The sequence below is a fragment of the Passer domesticus genome, chromosome W (assembly GCF_036417665.1).
Source record: "Passer domesticus isolate bPasDom1 chromosome W, bPasDom1.hap1, whole genome shotgun sequence".
Taxonomy (NCBI): domain Eukaryota; kingdom Metazoa; phylum Chordata; class Aves; order Passeriformes; family Passeridae; genus Passer; species Passer domesticus.
This window is the reverse complement of record NC_087511.1, coordinates 9,535,380-9,548,290: the sequence shown is the minus strand read 5'-3', so window position 1 is coordinate 9,548,290 and position 12,911 is coordinate 9,535,380. Positions and strand designations below refer to the sequence as shown.

At 42.0% G+C, this 12,911-nt stretch overlaps 1 protein-coding gene across 4 annotated transcripts in view; it reads left to right on the top strand.

The window, feature by feature from the left end:
* Positions 1–12,911, top strand: part of LOC135289144 (transcription factor RFX3-like) — a 193,757-nt gene that overhangs the window by 80,343 nt on the left and 100,503 nt on the right. The gene's annotated exons all lie outside the window — the stretch shown is intronic.

Here is a 12,911-nt window from a genome sequence, read left to right as displayed (position 1 = left end):
GCAGGATGGGGAAGAGAATCAGAAGAATAAAAAGGAGAAAACTCATGGGTTGACATAAAAATAGTTTATTAATTTTAAAATGGAAACAATAGTAATAATACTGATAAGAATTAAAAAAATATAAGGAAAAGAAAAAATATCAGAGAATGCAAATAAAATCCAAGAAGGACAAGTGATGCAAATGAAAGCAATTGCTCACCAACTGACTGAGCCAGTCCAGCTACCCAGTCAGTCTCCAAGCAGTGTCCCCCCCTGCCAATGTCTCCCCTAGTTTTATTTCTGAGTGTGACATCATATGGTATGGAATATCCCTTTGGTCAGTTAGGGTTAGCTGTCCCAGCTGTGTTCCCTCACAACTTCTTGTCTACCCCCAGCCTACTCACTGGCGGGGCAGTGTGAGAAGCAGAAAAGGCCTTGACTCTGTTTAAGTCCTGCTCAGCAATAACTAAAACATCCCTGTGTTATCAACACTGTTTTCAGCACAAATCCAAAACACAGCCCCATACCAGCTACTGTGAAGAAAACTAACTCTATTCCAGCCAAAACCAGTGCAGTTCACTGGGGATGCTTGCATGCATAAGAATGTGGATAAGAGTGAAAATCTTGCTATAACCTCCTTTCAGGTAGTTGTAGAGAGTGATAAGGTCTCTCCTGAGCCACATCTTCTCCAGGCTAAACAAGCCCAGCTCCCTCAGCCCCACTCCTCATATGACTTACTCTCCAGACTCTTCACCAGCTTCCTTGTCCTTCTTTGCACCTCAATGTCTTTCTTGTAGTAAGGGGCCCAAAACCGATCACAGTATGGGCAGGGACATCTTACACTAGATCAGGTTGCTCAAAGACCTGACCAATCTGACCTTGAACACTTCCAGGTATGGGGCATCCACAACTTATCTGTGCAATCTGTTTCAGTGTCTCACCACCCTCATTGTAAACACTTTCTTAGTCTAATCAAAGCCTACCCTCTTTCAGTGTTCACCCCTTGTCCTACTGCTACAGGCCCTACTAGAAATTTTGTCCCTGTCTTTCTTCTAAGCCCTCTAAGTATTGAAAGACTACCTAGAGCCTTCTCTTCTCCAGGATTAAAATCCCCAACTCTCTCAGTCTTTCCTCATAGGAAAGGTGTTCCAGCCCTCTAATCATCTTTGTGTCCCTCCTCTGGAACCACTCTAACAAGTTTTTCTTGTGCTGGGCACCTCAGAGCTGAATGCAGCACTCTTAAGTGAGCAAAGTAGGGAAGGAGAATTACCTCATTTGACCTGCTGGCCATACTTCTTTTCATTCAACCCAGGATGTGATTGTCTTTCTGTGCTGCAAGTGCACATTGCCAGCTCATGGCCAGTTCTTCGTCCACCAGTGCATCCCCAAGTCCTTCTCCACAGAGCTGCCCTCAATCTGTTCATTCCCTAGTCTGTATTGATACTGGGGATTGCTCTAACCCAGGTCCAGTACTTTGCACTTGTCCTTGGGGAACTTAATGAGATTTGCATGGGCCCACTCCTCAAGCCTGTCAAGGTCCCTCTGGATGCTACATAGCAAACCAACTGAATCACTCAGTTTGGTGTCATCTGGAGTCTCGCTGACGGTTCACTCAATCCCACTGTGTGTTACGTTGGTGAAGATATTAAACAGTATTGATCCCAGTATGAACCCCAGAGGGACACCATTAGTCACTGATCTCTATTTGGACATGGAGACATTGACTGTAACTCTTCAGACGTGGCTATACAGACAGTCTCTTATCTATTTAACAGTCCATTGATAAAACCCATATCTCTCCAATTTAGTGGCCAGAATGTTTTGGGGGACCATTTCAAAGGCCTTACAGAAATCCAGGTAGATGACATCCATAACTCTTCCCTTTTCCACTGATGCAGTCACTCTATTGTAGAAGACCACTAGATTAGTCAGACATAATTTGCCTTTGGTGAAGTCATATTGGCTGTGTCTCTAATTACCTCCTTGTTTTCCACATTTTGACATATGCAGAATCATGGAATGGGTAAGTTGGAAGGGACCACTGGAGGTTGACTAGTCCAACCTATCTCAGCAAGGGCCCTAGAATACATTATTTAGGATTGTATCCAGACAGTTCTTGAATATCTTCAGGGAAGAAGACTCCACAGTCTCTCTGGGCAACCTGTTCCAATGCTCAGTCACCTGTGCAGTCACCTGCACAGTAAAGTTCACAGTAAAGTTCATAGTAAAGTTCAGTTGGAACTTCCTGTGTTCCAGTTTCTGCCTGTTGATTCTCATCTTATTGCTCAGCACCACCAAGCAGAGCCTGGCCCCATCCTCTTGGCACCCTCCCTTTAGATACTTATATACACTGGTAAGATAACCTCAGTCATCTCTTCTCCAGTCTGTACAGGCCCAGCTTCCCGAGCATTTACTCATAAGTGAGTTGCTCCAGACCTCTAATCATCTTTATAGTCCTCCACTGGACTTGGTTGAGGATCTCCATGTCTCTCTTGTACTGAAGAGCCCAGAACTTGACATAGCACTACAGATGTGGCCTCACCAGGGCTGAGTAGAGGGGCAGGATCACCTCCCTCCACCTGCTGGCAATGCTCTTCCCAATGCACCCCAGGATACCATTTGCCTTCTTGGCTACAAGGGCACTGCTGGCTCATGGGCAGCTTGTTGTCCACCAGGACCCCCAGGTCCTTCTCTGCAGATCTGCTTTCGAGCAGGTCACCCCCAGCCTGTACTGGTCTCTGGGGTTATTCCTTACCAGGTGCAAGACTGTGCACTAGCCTTTGTTGAATTTCAGACAGTTCTTCTCTGCCCATCTCTCCAGTCTGCTGAGATCCTTCTGAATGTCAGCATAGCACTCTGGAGTATCTGCCACTCCTCACAGTTTTGTATGGTCAGCAAACCTGCAGTGAAAGCACTCTATCCCTTCATCCAAGTTATTGATGAATAAGCTAAACATTACTGGACTCAATACTTTTCAGGACAATGCGTTTCATGATCTTACAAGGTTGGAGGTGAGGCTGACTGGTCAGTTGTTTCCAGGGTCCCCCTTTTTACCTTTTTTTAAAATGGGTATCATGTTTCCCTTTTTCCTGTCACCAGGGTCGTTTCCTGACTGCCATAACAAATATAATGCAGAATGACTTGGCAACTGTATCAGCCAATTCCCTCAGGACCCTGGCATGCATCTTGTTGGGTCCCATGGACTTGTGTGCACTCAGGTTCCCCTGGTGGTCATGAACTGTTCTTCTCCTATGATAGGAGGGACTTCTTTCCTCCAGCTACTGTCTTGAGGTTCGGGGCTTTAGATATATGGGAAGAGAGATTTTCACTGAAATCTGAGGCAAAAATATTGTTGAGTACCTAAGCCTTTTCCATGTCAGTTGTCACCAGTTCTCCTGTGCTATTTATCAGGCTGGAGAAGAGAATACATTTTCTTTAATCTTTCTTTTCTGGCCAATGTACCTGTAGAAGCCCTTCTCATTCTTCTCATCCCTTGCCAAATTCAGTACCAGCTGTGCCTTAGCTTTCCTGATCCCATCCCTACACATTTGGGCAGCATCCCTATATTCTTTCCACGTTCCCATGTCCCTGTTTCCACAGCCTGTGCATTTCCTTCTCGTACTTTAGGTTTGACCAGGAAGTCCTTACTAGGCCATTCTGGTTTCCTGCCTTCCTTGTCTGATCTTTTGCATGTGGGAATCAAGAGATCTTGTGCTCTAAGAATAATGTCCTTGAAGAGCTGCCAACTCTGTTCAGCTCCTTTATCCGTGAGGGCAGTTTCCCAGGGAGTCCCATCCACTAATTCCTTAAACAACTGAAATTTTGCTCTCTTAAAATTCAATGTCCTGACTCTACTCTTCACCTGGCCCATATCCCTCAAGATTGTGAATTCCACCAGGGCAGGATCACTGCAGCAAGGGTTGCCACCAGTCTTGAGAACTCTAATTAGTTCTTGACATCTTTAATTAATTTAAGGCTCTTGATATATAGGGTTAAACTCATACAAGCAATAGTCAATTGAAACCTAAACAGTTCAGCTTAAACTGTGACATCAAACACATGCTGCTTTAAATTTACTAGAAGATTTAAATAAACCAGGTAAACTAGAGCAACACACGAGTTCAATTTTTCTTGTTTTTTACCTGGTACATTTCACTTTTAATCCTAATTCTACCTGCACCATCATAATATTCTTTTTCGTACTTGTATAGACAATTTAAGAAATCACAATATGTAGCTAGACCTGCTTCTTAATGTAATACTCATCAAGTGTATTCAAATATTTTGAATTAATCTTGGACAATTTTCACATGAAGACAAATGAACCAGGCATGGGCTTTTTATAACCTCTGACACTTTTGCCATATCAAGATTTAGTTCTGTTTACAATAACTTCATTCTGTTTTATTCACTGTCACTAATAAAAAATTATATTTTTGTAACTAGCAAATTAGTTATAACATTGATACAATTTTAGCTCTTCCTGATAATTCTATTAATACATTGTAGCAATTTGAAATTATATCACATGTATCCTACTTGAACGATGAGTTTGGGTGGGTTACTAGTGGTTAATGTCAGAGGACTAACAGCTACAACAAAGACAGATTAGAAAATTATCTCCCCTATAAATAATAGAATTTAAATCACCCTGCACTTTTTACTATATGTAAATATTTCAAGGATTGTTCTGATAAAATTTGCATTGTAATACCAATGTTTCCTAATGTCAAAACTTTCAAAATGTGTATTTAGTTATTAAGTTTTAAAATGTATTATGCTTGTCAGCCTGGAAGGAACTCCCATCTATTAGCTGTTTTTTCTAGCAAGCATTAGAGTTGATCTGCAATCAGTTATTCATCAGTCATCACTATCCATAGGAACTATTGACTCAGAAATGTACCCTATTTCAGTCATGCTTGTGCGCATCAAAAAGGTACATGGAAATAAAAACAAAGCCAATATGAATTAATTAATTAGTTAATACTTCTGAATTCATTAATGAATACTCCTGGTACTAAATACAGTGTGCTAAGCATTCTCCTAATGTAAAAGAAAGCATGGCACCTTTCCAAAATAAATAATTTGATAATGGAATAGGAGAAAAAGAATAACAGCCACAAATAAGGAGGGCCAATAGTAATGTCAAATCCTGATAGTATAATTTTGGAGGAAGCATGTGGTGTACATTTTCGAGGGGTGAGACAGAGCATACCATTTAACTAAAATATAACACCACAGAAGTATAGTTCTTTTAAGAGAAAAAATATATATATAAATGTGTAAGCTTCCATAGCCTTATTTTAAGCTGGAGTAGTTGTGATTTGGAAAGTAGTTTGAAATGAGATTTTATTTATTCAAACAGACAACCTCTTTCTAGGTAAAGGAATTTTTTCCTTTTTTCCTCACCCCTCTGGTAATTGGCAGAACAGTTTTTATAGCTGAATTCATCCTAAAAAGGACAAACTGCTTCAGATTAAAAAATCAGAGATACATGGATCTTTATGTTATATTGGAAAATTAAATCACCTAGTCTGGCCTTTTAATCATACAGGCCTGACATTTTTATTCAAATCTTCTTCTGTACACAGTGACTTGTTTGGTGAAAAAGGCATTCAGTCTAGGCTTCCAAACACAAGAAGGTGAATAATCTGCTTAATCAGTCAGTCAAATGTTCAAGTACTATCACTGTTAAAAATGTTGGTCAATTATGAATTAATTAGTGGGGTAGAAGCTTAGAGGATTTGGGGGGTCTTGTACTCTCATTAACCTCTGTCCCCCAAGACTCTGCCTCCTGATTCGTTCTGCTCCATATCTGTGAAGCATCATGACTTGTTTCTATCCCTTCCCAGGAAAAGAGAAGTTTCAGTGTTGCACAGTAGATAGAATTATATATGTCCTACTCTGCCCCTGGGAGCCCCACACAGTCCCCACTGGATTTCCAGAAAATCCCCATGAGACTAAGGTCAGACACACACCATTTACATTCTGGCCTCATATGCTTATATTGCTCATTTCTCTCTAGCTTTCAGCCATTATCTTTTGTTGTGTTAAAAATTTTAAATTGCATTAAAAGATTAAATTTTAAAAGCCCTGTAGTACCTAGTATTTTGTTTCTAGTTTTGCCTCTTAATGTATTTATTCAGTAGATCACATACCTATATCAGCATGCTGTATTTTGTGTATTCATTACAAATAAATTGTTTCTGAAATAACTCTTTGTGGTGGGTTGGCCTAGCCACCAAGTGCCCACCGAGCCACTCTCAATCCCACTCCTCAAGTCTGTTTTGCCTCTGACCATAACTGGTGAGTGATCTCCCTGCCTTGATTTCAACTCATAAGCTTTTTGTCATATTTTTCTCCCTGTCTGGCTGAGGAGGAGTGTTAGAGCAGCTTGGTGGGCACCTGAAGGCCAGCCAAGGTCAATCCACCACACTTTCAAAGGCAAATCATACTTGATGAAATTATTTTAATTTATTGCCAATTAAACAGAGCAGGATAATGAGAAATAAGAACAAATCTAAGAACACCTTCCAACCACCCCTCCCTTCTTCCCAGGCTCATCTTCGTTCCAAACTTTTCTACTTCCTCCCTCAGAGCAGCACAGGGGGACAGGGAATGGGGGTTGCCATCAGTTCATGCCATCAGTTCATAAACTTTGTTTCTGCCTTTTCTTTTTCTTCATGTTCTTGTCCTGCTCTAGCATGGAGTCCCACCCACAGGAAACAGTCTTTCATGAACTTCTCCAATGTGAGCATTCCCACTGGCTGCAGTTCTTCACAAACTGCTCCAGAGTGGATTTTTTTTGTTTTTCATGGGGTGAAGTCCCTAAGGAATGGACTGCTCTAGCATGGGTCCCCCACAGGGTCATAGGTCCTGCCAACAAACCTGCTCCAGCATGGGCTCCTCTCCACAGGCCACCATTCCTGCCAGGAGCTTCCTTTAGGGCATATTCACCTTGTCCATTGTGGGGTCCTCCACAGGCTGCAGGTGGATATCTGCTCCACTGTAAACCTTCATGGGCTGCAGAGAAATCTCGGTTCAGATGCCTGGAGCACTTGCTCCCTGTGGCAGCAGCTCTCTGGCCACAGAGAGCAACACATAACTTTCCCAGGCCTTTCTGGGGAAGGCTGTGAGAAGATCAGAGGAAAAAAAATGAGAAACAATTCTTATCTTAGCTTGCTGCACCTGTAAATGTGAACATGTAGAATGTGTTATGGAGATTTGTTTAACAAAGGGTGGTTTCTTAATTAGCCAATGGTGATGGTGTTATGATTGGAGGACCAATTAAGTCCAGGTGTATCGTAACTGTCTATAAAAGCAATAAGGTTCTTAATAATAATATATATAATAAAAAGAGATTAATCAGCCTTCTGTAAATCATGGAGTCAATACTAATTATTACCCAAACAGGGGCCCATTACAGCAACAGCTCCTCTCTTCCTTTACCAATCTTAATATCTGCATAATTTTATTTCTCCTATATTCTCATTTCTAGCTGCCATTGTGAAGGTTTTTTTATCCTTTCTTAAATATGTTTGCACAGAGGCTCTAGCAACATCACTGGCCCAGATTTGGCCAGTGGCTTGTCCATCTTGGAGCTGGCTGGAACTGTCTCTGTCATGAGAACAGCTTCTAGCGTCTTCTCTCAGAAGCCATCCCTGCACTGCCAGGTTGACACGATCCGTCCCAAGGATGTGATTCGTGAAGGTTCTTTTTCACTGATCTCAGGGTGCAAAAACTGACACGACAAGGGGATTTGCAGTAAAATCAAAATACATGTACTTTTATTGAATAGCCACAGCAAAGATGCGTTAGAGAGAAGGGGAATGGAGAAAAGGGAGAGAATAAGGAAAAGAAAAAGAAGAGAGGATGGGTAAGGAGGTATATAGCTACCAGACGTGCGGATGACAAAGTCCCTCGAAGTCCGGTCGATGAAGAGGCCTGTCGTCTTCACGTCAGGGGAGATCTCAAAGGTATCAGTCATCTCTAACCTTTTTTATAGTCCTTTTGAAATGGGGGAAGGGGACATATTTCAAAATAGTCTATTGATAAAGGGTACAAGGAGTCCATCAGTAGTCCATCAGGAGCAGGTGTCGTCAGCAGCAGATGTCGTAGGCAGGAACCATTGTCTTCTCGGTCCAGTGGTCGCTTGCAAAACTTGCTCCGGTCCCCACGCATACCTTCCCGCACCCTACAGTGGGTATTTCAGTCTTAGTCCTTTTGGGAAGAAGAGGGGAGCTTTTCCATGTAGGGGTCGCATGTCTCAGTCCTTGAGGGGAGAACTTTCTCCCATCTCAGTCCATCTGTCACGGTGGTTGATGTACGGTGAATGGAGGGTCCTTTTGTGGTGACCTCCGGGAAGGTCATTCCAGAGAGAAAGTCCAGCCAAGTCAGAAGGGTGGAGAAATTCCAGCACTAGCGTTGCTAGGTGATGCAGGCAAATGAGACCACACTGCCCCTTCTCGGGTGCAGTGTTCCATGAGTTGAGCAAACACACCCGTAGGCAATAATCTGGCTTGGTGGACCAGACAGACCTAGATTTTCAGAACAGGATTTTTTTCCTTTCCCCGGTGGTCTTGGCTTTCATGATGATATAGAGGCAAAAAATGAAGGACGTTTTGGACAGACACACAGGTCTACCAAAACCTTGCCACATAAACCTAATACCCTCATATGGAAAACTATTCTCATTATTTAAAAATTGATCAAAGGAACACAAATATATTTTGTTTCTGAGGTATTCAAAATTTGATATTGGAGATGCTGCTGAATCCCTGAAGTGAATTTCTGTCTGTTCTTTTTCTTTTCTTCTGTAAAAATGTATAAAGTAGGTCAAACATGACTAGCCACTGCTATCATTACAGGTCAAATCTCAGTGGCATGGTGTTAGCACTTTTCTAGAGTAGTGGATTTCTATGTGTCTCTTGTGGTTTAACCCCAGCCAGCAACCAAGCCCCACACAGCCACTTGCTTACTCCCCCATCAGCAGGATCAGGGAGAGAATTGGAAGGGTAAAAGATGGAGAACTCATGGGCTGAGATAAAGACAGTCTAATAGGGAAAGGAAAAGCCTCACACACAACAAAGCAAAACAAAGAATTAATTCACTGTTTCCCATGGACAAGCAGGTGTTCAGACATCTCCAGGAGAGCAGGGCCCTATCATGCATAACAGTGACTTGGGAAGACAAATGCCATCACTCCAAATGTCTCCTTCTTCCCTCCACTTGATATACTGAGCATGATGTCATGTGGTCTGGAATATCCCTTTGGTCAGTTTGCCTCACTTGTCCTAGCTGTGTCTCCTCCCAACTTCCCATGCACCCTCAGCCTCCTTGACAGCTTGGCAGTATGAAAAGCAGAAAAAGCCTTGGCTCTGTGTAGGCCCTGTTCAGCAAGAACAAAAACATCTCTATGTTATCAATCCTGTGTTCAGCTGTCGGGGTTTGACACTGGTTAAAATGCCAGGCACCCACAAGAATCGTAATGGGCTCATGAGTTGAGATAAGGACTGGGACAAAACAGCCTGAGGGCAAAACAGGCTCAAACAAAGGCATAAAGTAAATTTATTATTAACAGAGTCAAAGGAGAATAATGAGGAGTAAAATTAGCCCTTAAAATACCTTTTCCCCCCCACCCCCTGACCCTCCCTCCTTCCCACCAACAACACAGGGAGATGGTGTGGGTATGTTTGGTCAGTTTGTCACTCGAGATCTTTCTTCAGTTCATTTAGGGAGAGGAGTCTCTCTCTTCTGCTGTGCTGTGGGGTCTTTCCCATGGGACACAGTTCTCCATGAACTTCTCTAGCATGGTTCTAATTTCACGAGTAGCAGTCCCACCCAAGCTGCTGTAACATGAGTCCCTTCCACAGGCAAAACAGTCTTCCCAAAACTGCCATTGCGTGGGCCACTAGTCCATGGGGTGTAGTCTTTTAAGGATAAGCTGCTCTAGCGTGGAAGCAAGGGGCCTCTTTTTCTGTCTCTGGAAGCAAGAGCCCTCTCTCTCTGTTTGGGTCTCCCACTGGATTACAGCTTTTTTAGCATCCACCCGCTCCAGTGTGAGCACCTTTTCCCACAGGCTGCAAGCAGATCTATGTATCCCCCCCATGGACTTAATACATCACAGGAAGACTGTTTTATTTTAGTCCTCAACATGGCTTGCAGAGAAATCTCGACTCCGATACTTGGAGCACCTTCTCCCCCTCTTTCTTTCCACTGACCTTGGTGCCATCATGTTGTCTTTTTACACTTCTTCACTTCCTCCTCTTTCTCTGACTAGGAGGAAAAAACTGCTGCTTGTAAGTACCATAGCAAACAAATTCCACCAGTTCAAAGATTTCTGCAGGATCTCACAGCACTGAGAATTTGATTTTGTCTAGATTCTGTGTCAGGGAATCGCTCACCATGTTTCCACTGCTGGCCACACAGCCTGGCCGCCACTGCGCAGGCAGTGCCGGCCACTGTGGTGCTGGTGCCATTCAATGCCTCTCTTCATGCGAGGTGCTGAAAAGGAGAAGCCTCCACAGCCAGGATTGCCCCTGGTGGCGGCGTCTCGCCACCCCTTGGATAAAGCTGTGCCTACGCTGTTTCAAATTTTCTTCTTAAATACATCATCACAGAGGCGTTACCAACCTCTCTAATATGCCAGCAGCATGTTCATCTTCAGAGCCATCAGAGATTGGCTCTGTTGGGTATGATGGAAGCTTCTAGCAGCTTCTCACAGAAGCCAGTTCTATGGCTCCCCCCCTGACTACCAAAAACTAGGTTGTGCTAAACCAGCACATCAGCACAAATCCAAACCAGCCCCATATCAGCCACTGTGAAGAAAATTACCATACCTCAGGCAAAACCAGCACAGTGTCTAATTAAATAGATAGTTTGTTCTAAAATTGCCAATTAATTTCTTGCAAATTCCGTCTTGTCATATTTTTTTCTGAATTAAAAAAAAAAAAATTATCTAAACTTTCTGCTTTGTTTCTCAGTCCTGATTTCCTGATGGAACTCTTGTGGAAGCATACAGCTCTTGCTATATGCTTTTTGTCTCAGTGGAGTGTGCCTGTTTTAGGAATCGTATATAAGCTTGTCAAGGTTTTAGGGAGATTTTTGAGTCTGTACCATAACTGGCAGATCAACTACAGGGCGGCTTAGGGGTTTAGAATCTCAAGTGCATGAGAAAGGTGAAGTATACAAACTACCTTTTGATTCATATAAAGGGATTGTATTGAAGAGAAAGTGTGGAATTGATAATTTGACCAGCCATTTGAAACATTCAATAAGGAAATAAAAATGGACACTGAATTGTCTTTTGAGAACTTAGGGAGAAAGGAGTCATCTAGTATAAACACCAAACATTTTGAATTTTTACCAAGTCATGGATGTTATGTATGCTTCTGCTTCATATGTTGGCCCCATATGTTGTTTTCTGATCATAAGAAATATTTATATTTGTCAGTCAATCAGCATACCCTGTGCACATGCAGAGTACTGAAGATAAATGTGATGTTTATTTAATGAAATTTAATGGATGCTCTAGCATCTGAAATACCCTCACATCAACATCAGAAAACAGACAAAATAATTAATGCCCCTATCAATTTCTCCCAGCTTTCCTATCTGATTAGGGACAGAAAAGAAGTCCTCAGACTAATTAAACATTTCAGCTGGGAAAGGTGTGAATTTCGGAAGCCATTATTTTCTCGAATTTGTCCATCTTCCCCTTAATTATTATATTAGTTACAGTATTCTGTTTTGGAAGGTAAAGAGAAATAAAACAAGTGATACAGTAGCAGAGACCACAACTGTGTCTAAGTCTGTCTGGGGATTACCATAAATTTCAGTATTTGACTACTGTTCTTACTGAAGGGGACAACACTGTTCCAGTAATTCATTATTTTCTCTCTTGTTCTCCTTTGAATATGAGCTACCTCCTGCTATTTGTGCATCTAGTCCAATATAAACACTTCTAACACTTTTCTGAGTTCTTTTAAAGTTGGCATATATAAAATACCAGATATATTTCATTACCGTTTTGTGTGTAAGTACAAAACTTTTTTTCACAAAAATTTAAAACAATTGGGTTTTTTTCTTCTGTCTTTCAATTACTTTTTCATTTTCTTGAGCAAAATCCAATATAACCTAGTAAAAGCTCTACAACAGTTGCTTAGTCTATAAGAACTTTCAAGAGAATCACATTTTTCTGGGTGTTAGACCTGTGAGTTCTCTTTAGATGGTCACTGATGCTTCATTTTCAAGTCTTTGCATCTAGGCAAGTTTGTCTGCCCAAATCAAGGCTCTGGCATGAGTACCTCTTCAGAGGACAGTAACATTTGTATGAATGCACTGTTTTGAAATATAAGTGGAAACTGATTTGTGGAAAAAAACCTAACTCCACAACTTGTAAAAGTTGTAAAGCTGGGATGTTTAATACAGCGCTGGACGCATGTGGGGATCGTTCCCCCCAAAGGACATGCATGCCCCTGGGAATTTCCAAACCTTTTTTATCCCCCTTACTTGTACATATGCATAGAGTTTCACAATAGGTTCATGCATATTCATTTTACTGGTTTCGAATTACAACTTGCAACTAGTTTTTATCAGTCCTTGTACAGAGAGAACTCTCTGGTCACCCTGTCCTTCTCTTGCAGCCTCAGCTTTAGCTCTCATTTTTGTTTCAAAGTTCAAGGGGCCCCCCTTATCTTCCTTTTAGCTTGGAAGTTCGCATTCTTTTTCCTTGGCTGAGGCAGTTTTGCGAGCACAGGCAGTCTTGAGCACAGCAGAGTTAACACACTAAACAAGTTAAAACAGCATATTTCATCTATGCAAGCAAGCTACAGACTAAATAATTCAAAACGGTACATTTCACCTAAATCCTAAATGGATTTCTACACTGTTAAATTTCCACTCTGTTTCAAAAGGATGCTGGAGTTCTCATT